The sequence below is a fragment of the Chionomys nivalis genome, chromosome X (genome assembly GCF_950005125.1).
Source record: "Chionomys nivalis chromosome X, mChiNiv1.1, whole genome shotgun sequence".
NCBI lineage: Eukaryota > Metazoa > Chordata > Mammalia > Rodentia > Cricetidae > Chionomys > Chionomys nivalis.
In genome coordinates this window covers 31,778,428-31,787,856 of record NC_080112.1, presented here as the reverse complement: position 1 = coordinate 31,787,856, position 9,429 = coordinate 31,778,428, and the positions used below count along the sequence as shown (strand labels likewise).

At 40.7% G+C, this 9,429-nt stretch overlaps 1 pseudogene; it reads right to left on the bottom strand.

The window, feature by feature from the left end:
- Nucleotides 1-5,209: 5,209 nt before the first annotated feature.
- On the bottom strand, nucleotides 5,210-5,940 carry LOC130868224 (E3 ubiquitin-protein ligase RNF138-like; annotated as a pseudogene).
- Nucleotides 5,941-9,429: the final 3,489 nt, after the last annotated feature.

The window sequence follows — 9,429 nt, the reverse complement described above, 5'->3', positions numbered from 1 at the left end:
AATACTGGACATTTGAACAGAGTTGGTCTGGGTATTTTATGGCACTTTTGGCTAAGACTCACTACTTGGCAAAAGGACTGTGATCTGAACGCTTTGAAGTAAATTGCATGAGGTGTCTCTTTGACCACAGAACAAATGTTTATGCACAATGTGCTCCCTGAAAAACAATTATGCACTTCTCTAAACTGATATTAAAGATGGTGTATGAGTTTCTGGAACTAAAATAAACTATGTTATAGTTTAAAAATAGAATGTTTCACTTACAGCATAGACCAATTGATAACGTAATGATGGCCAAGTCTAAGAAATGTTACCCTCCATTACCTTTATGGGTACTGAGAATGTTAACTAAATGAAGAAACCTCCTATGGGTCTGGAGTGATGGCTCAGTGGTTAAGAATACTTGCTCTTTCAGAGCACTCGAGTTTGATCCGTCCTGCTCACAGGGCAGCTTATGACTATCTATAACTCAGGCTCCAGAGGCTCCAACACCCTCTTCTGGACCCTCATGACTTTCTGTGAACATGGTGCACAGGGATATACGTGGAATAAACACTCATACACATATTTCTTTCTTTAAAAAAAGACATTAGTTCCATGAATATAAAGAAAACTCAGGGTTTGTCCTCCACCGACACTATCAAGCTTTGGAGTTGGTACAGAAGTGCTTTCTGCCAATTTGTGTACAATAACTTCTTTATAAGCCTGGAAAGGGGGGAGTAACATATACTCTTTGAGCTCTCTGCTTCCCACATTTCTGATCTCCTACAGCGAGTTCACAGTCACTGTTCAAAATGAATGTGAATTTATTTTATTTCTCTTCAGAATGTGTGAGGGTCTCCATGGACTTTGGGTACTTCTCAAAGTAGTATGCCAGAGACGGAGGAGGAGATGGGAGAGAGGAGAGAGACAGCGTGAGAAAACTGGCTTAAATACCAAGGCTACATGGATAGCTTTTTCTTCTTTGACTTTTCTGCTTTCATTATCTTTAAAAAACCATAAGTGGATACTGGAAGAACTCACTTGAACCATGATACAGTAATATACACACATACATACACATATATATATATAATAGTTTATAAAATAATCATATAATCATTATGTATAATTTAGAATGTAAATTAAAATTTAAATCAAACAATAAAACTACCTGATAAGCTATTATTCCTGAATAACAATGTTAGTATTTTTATGAAATTATAAAATTTCTTGATGAAATGTATCAGTCTCAAAATATTTCTTGTTATTGTTTTATTTGTTTGTCCATTGTATTATTCTCTGTATATAGTTTAGCACTTTTTTCATAGTACATGAAAACTTATCATTGTTTGGTCATCATAAAAATGATCTTTTAGGGATGTAATGTCTTGTCTTACTATATTTGACCACTTCACTTATGTCTGACACTGTTACCATATTTAATTTCTTACTGTTGGAAGGAACGTTGAATGAAAAGCACTGAATACAAATTCTTTGATGACATTTATTATTTCACAGGAAATAATACTAGTAAATTTACTTAGTGAAAGAATATTCAAACTTTTATAGGTTTCCACTGAAAAGTACACAAATCATAAGCATGGTGCTTGACAACTTTTTACAAAATGAGCATAACTATGGAACAAATCCCTACTACCCAACTCAGAGATGGAAGACTAGACATCTGCTGCAAGATAGTCTCTTTAAAAGGCAAAGACAAACAGCAAAAAATGAGAACAAGAAGAGGAAGGGAGTCTGGGAGGAGCAGGGAGTTGAGAAATGAATATAATTTAGATATGCTATATGAAAGTCTCTATGAATTCATAAAATACTATATTACAAAACACCAACAGCCCTTATGAAGCCATTTTCTCTATTATTAACTACCCCAGAAGTAGTCATCAAAGTGGCATTTCACACAATAAATTTATTTTATCAATGTTTTAACTCAATATAAATTCATACGTCATGTACTCTTTTGTTTTTTAATTTAGTTCATTTTACTCAACACTGCTATTTGTACAACTTTTCCTATAGCTGGTAGTGATCATGTGTTCATTCTCATTTCTGGGTGGTATTCCATGCTGTACACATGCTATGCTTCTTTATCTACTCTGCTGTCAATAGGCATTTATTTGTGCACTTCTCAGTTAGGTGTCACTAAGAGTAGTGCTTCTATGAAGATTCTATAACACGTTTTTCAGTGACATATATAAACACTCTGTTAAATATACATGTACCTATGGGTAGAATTGCCAGGCCCAAAAGATGGCCACTTCAGTGGAGACTTGTCAAAAGGATTTTCAAAGTACTCATAGACTATACACATTTTTACTTTCAATACAGATTGCATTCCAACTCAACCTGTAACCCAAACGGCATGTGAGATTCCATGTGGAACCTTTCACTATAGTAGGAATAACTCACTAAAAAGAGGCGAGGCATGGTTGCACACCTTCAGTCATAGCGCTCAGGGAAGCTGAGGCAGGTGGATTGCTACAACTTTCATCCCAGCCTGGTCTGAATAGTGAATGATCCTGTCTCAAACGAAAGAAAACAAAAACCAAAACTGTACCACTTAGGAAAAAATAATAATAATGATTTCTTGCTATTGTTTCAGTTTGAATTTCTTGATTGCCAAAGAACTTCATATAAAAGATAGCTAAATAAGCAAAATTAAGCATTTAAAAATATTCACATCATTTCCAAATTGGAGCTATTGGAATATTTGTCTTGTTCTGATTATCTCAGAAGGCTTTGCTTTATATTAATGAAATCAAGGCAGTTTTTAAATAATAGTTCTGAAAACATGCATATGCTCAAATTAATGCAAGAGTATGTTTTGAGACTTCTATTTTTAATTTTTATTCACTAATCAGTTTTACTGGACATATATTTTGCTCAAGTATATTTGAAATTGAAATAGAAAACATCATGGAGACAAGAAATTATAGTTTTTCAGGATCTTACTTCCAATAAAACTTTTGCTCAAAACTTTATGTTCTGTGTCTCAGGTTTTATTCTTATAATCAGTTATAAACAAAGTTGCCACACATCTACTATCCTATGTGCTGCATGCTATGGCATGACAATGTATAAACTCAGCTGGGCAGTGTTGGCGCACACCTCAAATCCCAGCACTCAGGAGGCAGGTGGATCTCTCTGAGTTCAAGGTCAGCCTGGTCTACTAGACTCTGGGTCAACCAGGGCTGTTTACATGGAGAAACCCTGTTTTGAAAAACCAAAAAAGGAGAAGAAGGAGAAGGAAGGTGGAGGAGGAGGAGGAGGAGGAGGAGGAGGAGGAGGAGGAGGAGGAGGAGGAGAAGAAGAAGAAGAAGAAGAAGAAGAAGAAGAAGAAGAAGAAGAAGAAGAAGAAGAAGAAGAAGAAGAAGAAGAAGAAGAAGACTCTCTCCACAAGTGATTTCTATTCTATCAACTGTATAGATCCCCCAAGTGACTATCTGTGAATATTCAGTGAAATTAACTACACAAGCCACATGGGCAATAACACAGTAAGAGACTGAGGACTGAAGAAGAAAAACGAACAAAAATTGCTGGAGTAATAGGCTGTGTTGAAAGTCCAGAAGTGAACTGAAGCTTGAAAGCTGGTAGGATTTTTCTCACTGGTTGAAGCTGAATTGGAAGCACAGGGTCATGTTGGCACTACAGCAGAAAGAGGGTTGGTGGGGAGGGAACAATGTGCAAAGCACAGAAAAGAGGAGGTGCAGCGTATAGGAACTAACAAAGCCCAGCTCACTTCTTATGTGGAATGGAGGCAGGAGAGCCTTAAGCGAAAATAAGATGAAAAGTGGGCTAAAGTCAGAGAGTCACTGTTGACATGATTTAAACAGCAACAAGCCTCTGTACCGTTGTAAAAGTCTTTCCTCCAATCCAGAAAGAAATCGACCTATGGACTCTGAATAGCAGCTCAGGTTGTTGGACCTAAGTAAATAATCTTCAAATGCACAAAGTCAGGGGATTTGCTGTTGAAAAGGAAGTGACCTGGGATGGCATATGTCAATACCGAGGACAGACTAAGTGAGTCTCGGGGCATTCTGTGTGAAAAGTGAGGGAAAACTAAAGCAAAAGAGAGTCTTAGCTTTAATGAAAGATTTCAAGGAATGTTGATTTTCAGTAGCTGTTTTGTAACTGGGGGGAAAGCTGAATATGGAGATAGGAAGCAGAGAGGCAGTGGAGGAGTGAGCAGGTCAAGGAAATTCCAACCATACTGAGGAACACATGCCAAGATGCGGATTAGGCTTTCATCTGTTCTAAGGGCATTGGAGAGTGGTGTGGTTTCCTAGGTATCTATGTGCATGCTTGAACATGTGTAGCCAAATCCCTTTCCCTGTGTTTACTTCATCCTGCCAACAGTCAACCCTCTATGCACATAAACCTGGTCCCTGATTTAGAGCTCAGCAAAAGAAAATAAGATCCTAGCTATGAGTATCACTCATTGTACGCTGTTGCACAGCTTCATTTCCTCCTCCTCTCATCCCTATTCTTTCTCAACCGTCCTCCTCCCCTTTCCCACTCACTTCCCTCCCTCCTCCCTCTCCCTCCTCCTTTCATCCCTATTCTTTCTCAACCTTCCTCCTCCCCTTTCCCACTCACTACCCTCTGTCCTCCCTGCCCCTCCTCCTCTCATCCTTATTCTTTCTCATCCCCCCTCCTCCCCTTTCCCATCCATCACCTTTCCTTTTCCTTCCTGTCCCTCCTCCTCTCATCCATATTCTTTCTCATCCCACTTCCTCCCCTTTCTCACTCATCTCCCTCCCTCCTCCTCGGCTCACCCTCCTCCTTTTCCAATCACCTCTTCCCTCCCCACCGTTCCCCCTCCTCCCATCTCTCTTCCCAATACCCCTCCCCTTTTCCTTTCCCACCTCTCTGTCTCTCCCCCTCCTCCTATATTACTCTTCTCTCCCACCATCCTCCTCTACCCCTCCTCCCCTCACTCTTCTCATTCCCTCTTCTGTTCCTCCCCCTTCCTGGTCCCCACCCTCCTTTCTACTCCCCCACACCTCCATAGTCTTCCTCCCTCCACCCACACTCCCTGGTCTTCTTGTCCAAAGGACTAAGTTTTAAGGTAGTGCACCTTTGATTTTCAATAAAAGAAATATTAAAACAGGTCAGACTGATTACTTTTATTTAAAGCACACCAAGTTGTTGAAAGAATGCCTTCATGTAAATTGTCCCTTAGGAGCGACTGTAGAGCTGAGGAGAGTCTCTAGATGTTGACATGCAGAGATTCCTCAACTGCAATCTGGTACTGAGTTTCCTCATCCAGTTACAGATTCATCAGATCTCCATAATCAAATTGATGTCTCTCACTTAGATGACTAATGAAATTTCTGGCAAGTTGAGTAGGGTCACCCCATAGAAGAGACAGACAACTTGGGCAAATGGCTGGAGCAATATGAGCTCTGTGGTTGCTGTTACAATGCAAACGCTGTCTGGTTATGTTTGCTTCGCACAGAGGACAATGAAAAGAAGACTGGTCAGATGGGATTGCATTGTCTTCTAGATAAGCCTCGGCATTTTCAGAGGTGGTTGTCTCGCTGTTTACTGTTGCCCACGGAGTCATGAGACAGTTGGAAGCTTGAAAGAGTTGAAGAAACTCCAAACTCATCTTGATACTTTTTTGCAAGTTTTGTAATGTTGTCTCATGCGAAGCAGTTCAATACATTGGGAACAGTATCGGCAACTACCAGGAAAAGTCCTCATGATTGTCTCGAGGTCTAGGGCCCTCTCTGGACGTGATCTTTCTCATTTAGTCACATTTCCACGGCACAAGGGGCAACGGATCCCACTCTTTTTCATTGCAGTTAGGAAGCATTTTCGGCAGAAAACATGCTGACAGGCGGCAACCCGAACTGGTATCTTGAAAACTTCTCTACAGATCGGACAGTAGAAATCATCTTCGATGTAAGGCGTGGAGGCCGACTCAGCCTCTGCCATGGTGTTGAGAGGCAGAGGCCCAAGGTGATGGTGCCTGTCAACTCACAGCTGCGGAGGTGGCGGTGGCAGCCTGGAGTTTGATTCCCTCTGACCCTCCAAGCGGTGCTTCAGGTCAAACTGCCTCTCTCTGCTGTAGAGGGGTGGCCCCATGTGGTCCAGTTTCAGTCCGTTTCTGTCCCGCAGTTGACTGTGCTTTGGTGTAGTGGAAACCTAGCAAATGAAGGGTGTTGCTCTGTTCTAATGGGCCTCAAAGTCCACCAGACCCGAAGCTCATGGTAATGGGGTCCCTCCCACTCTGCTGGCAGCCTTCCTGTGTTTGAACCGCTGCCTGCCTAGCTGGTTGTCACTGCGGAGTGGATAGCCACACTACAAAGGCCTCCTTAGCAACCAGCCTGTCACCCCTTCAGCTGGCTGTGACGTAAGCTGCACCAGGTACATTTAATTTACAAAGATTTTGTTTGTTTGTTTGTTTGTTTTTTAAGTCTAGGTGAGTCTGGTGACACAGGTTTGTAATCCCAGCCAGTAAGAGAAGCTGAGCCAGGAAGATCACGAGTTCTAGTCCAGACTGGGCAACTTAGGGAGCAATTTAGGGGACCCTTCATCTGGAAAAAGTAAGAAGAGTTCTGTGAATAGAGCTTAAAGATTCTGTTGCAGCTTGTACACAATGCTAGGTTTAATCCCTAGCACTGCATAAAGTCCCCCAAAGAAATTCTTCTGTGTGGCCAATTAAGGATCACTGTTATCAGGCAACTGTCTAACAGCATAATGGTTCTCCTACCTACACCAAGTTTCTTAACTCCTCAGCTATACACATATGCACACACACACACATACTCGCATGCATGCACTTTTAAAAGGCCAACAGAGAATGCATATGTGTATCATTTAAAATTCCTATGGAGGCTATTATCTTCATTAATTAAGCTTTCCAGTCCTTTCCTTTCATTAATGGGAATTGAAAAACCTATTAATCTTCAAATCTGACAGGTGAGACCTTTAAGTCCAAGGCAGGAATCTACAACCTAAATAGCTGACCTCTTACCAGACCCCTGCTTTAGAGTTTTCCCATCTGTACTGCAAACCTAAGCAAGGAGTTGTGTGATGTCAACTATATATGAGCTTTACAAATGATCTATTCTCAGGCCCAGGCAGGTAAAGTGTTTTCTTTCATGTTACCCAAAAGTTATCAATGTCCTAGATACTTTTACAGCATTGACAGTCTGACTCCTTGCCATTAACTTGCATTTCTGAACAGAATCGGTCTCCCTAGTCACCTAAAGCTACTGGCAGTGACAGAAAATGTCTTAAGAAGGTTTTATTTCTGTTCACTGAAAAAATTCCCACCCAAATATCAGGTAAATATGTCCCTCTGATGTTCAGTATTGCTGCCTGTCTTTCTACATGGTACCACCTATGCTCCTGGCCACTCTTCTGAGGGTACCCAGGTACCCTAAATCCAAAGAGGAACAGTGACAAAGGGGTGGGAGAAAGGGTCGAAGTACAAAAGACACTAAAGGACAGGTGGTTCTAGACCAAATTTGCCTCCTGCATGACTTGATGCAAACCATGACACACCAAGAGCCTCTGATCATTCATCTGTGAAGTGGGACCAGGAGCGGTGATTGAAACAGTTCACAGTCTTTGGGAAATATCAACTGATAGCATGCTTATGAAGCTGTCCTCAACCTCTCCTCATACTCACGATGCTTGTTGCCTGTTTAGACCAGTTACTAGATGTGCCTGTGTAGGCAAGGGGAAAGAATAACGCCAGAGACATACTGATGGATGCATTCTTCTTGGAACCATTTCCTAGAAAACAATGTCTTGTGTAACCAGCTACCCAATATACAGTAACATATATTCCACAATTTACCCACTTCTTGTAGGATGTTTGAAAGAATTGGCCTATCATAATTTTAAAATGTCTTTCAGACATCTCTGGATGTATAACATGCATATGTATTTCTGCAATGGAGCCTGAGTTCTCACAGCATCATGCATCCTCCAAGACTTCAGGTTTCCATGACTCTTTCTTTCAGAATCACAAGCCTTGTTAGGAAATGCAAGTCTCTAAGCCTAAGTGATTGAAGCAATGCTCCACTGTTAATGTGGAAAGGACAGCTTGATAATACACTTGGGAGTTCTCTTCTCTGGCTCAGCGAGTAGAAATGGTTCCAGTTTTGCTATTTAACTTCAGGAAGGTGGCATTGCTGCTAACACTATGTTAAGTGACAGTGCAAAAAGAACTTTTCTAGCCCAATCCAAAGGGAGCAGAAAGAAGGAGAGCTGGTCCTAGTAGACAGCAGAGGCAGGATCTGCAATTGTTCTAACCCTTTGCTGCTTGACATCACAGAGAAAAGAAAGTAAATGCTTTTCTATGGCTACTTGATATGTAGAGTTACTAGATGACCCAACTCTGACCCATGAGACAGAGTTGAATTTTCTGGCTTCTTTTCCCTTCTATAGGGTAGATGACAGTAAGAATATATATTCCATCTAACCTGCTTTAAAGTTATTTGAAGAATTTCTTCTGTATGTGATTTTACTACTGACTTATTAAAACTAAATTTTATTTTGCTTTATGTTGTGGGCTTTTGATGTCAGGAAACAGTTTGCATATTTTTAGAGGGGTGAAAATAATTACATGACTCCAAATTTGGCAATAACATAAGACAAACAACCGAGAAATGCCACAATATGAATGAGTCCTGAATGGTGGATAAAAGAGGCCAGGCCTAAAGGACTACATACTGCCCAATGCTACCCTACATGACTTTCTGAAAAAGGAAAAACTCCAATAACAGAAACCAGATCCTATTGTCAAGAGCTGGGGTTAAGAAAGGATAATTAGAACCTGGTGGTGGGGCCCAGCCCAGAAGTTTATGACTTATTGCTGTAATACCAATAATTTAGATGCTAAGGGAAGATCGCCATGAGTTCAAGACCAGCCTGGGAAACAGAATGACTGCTAAATGAGCTACAATATGAGACCCAACTCAGTAATAATAATAATAATAATAAATAAAAAATTAAACAAAAGACACAAAAGTGGAAAAGAGACTGTCCAGAGAAGAAAAAGGGAATAGTAGGAGACGGAGGGAAGCAGAAAAGTCAAAAGTACATGATAAACTTGTATACAAACATCTTTATAAAACCCATTACTATATAAAATTAGTTTACAACAAAAAATCCTGCTATATCAAAGCCAGGACTCTGGGGATGCAACTTGGTGATAGAGCACTTGCTTTAGCTTGCCATAATCTCTGGGTTCCATCCCCACTACTGAAAAAAAAAAACAAAACAAACAAAAAGTTGGGCATGGTGGTGTCTTCCTATAATTTCAGCGTTTGGGGGCCTGAAACAGGAAGAAAAAGAGGAGGATGGGAGAAAGGTGAGAAGAAGGGATGAGGATGGGGAGAGAGAGAGAGAGAGAGAGAGAGAGAGAGAGAGAGAGAGAGAGAGGAGAAGAAGAAGAAGAAGAAGAAGAAG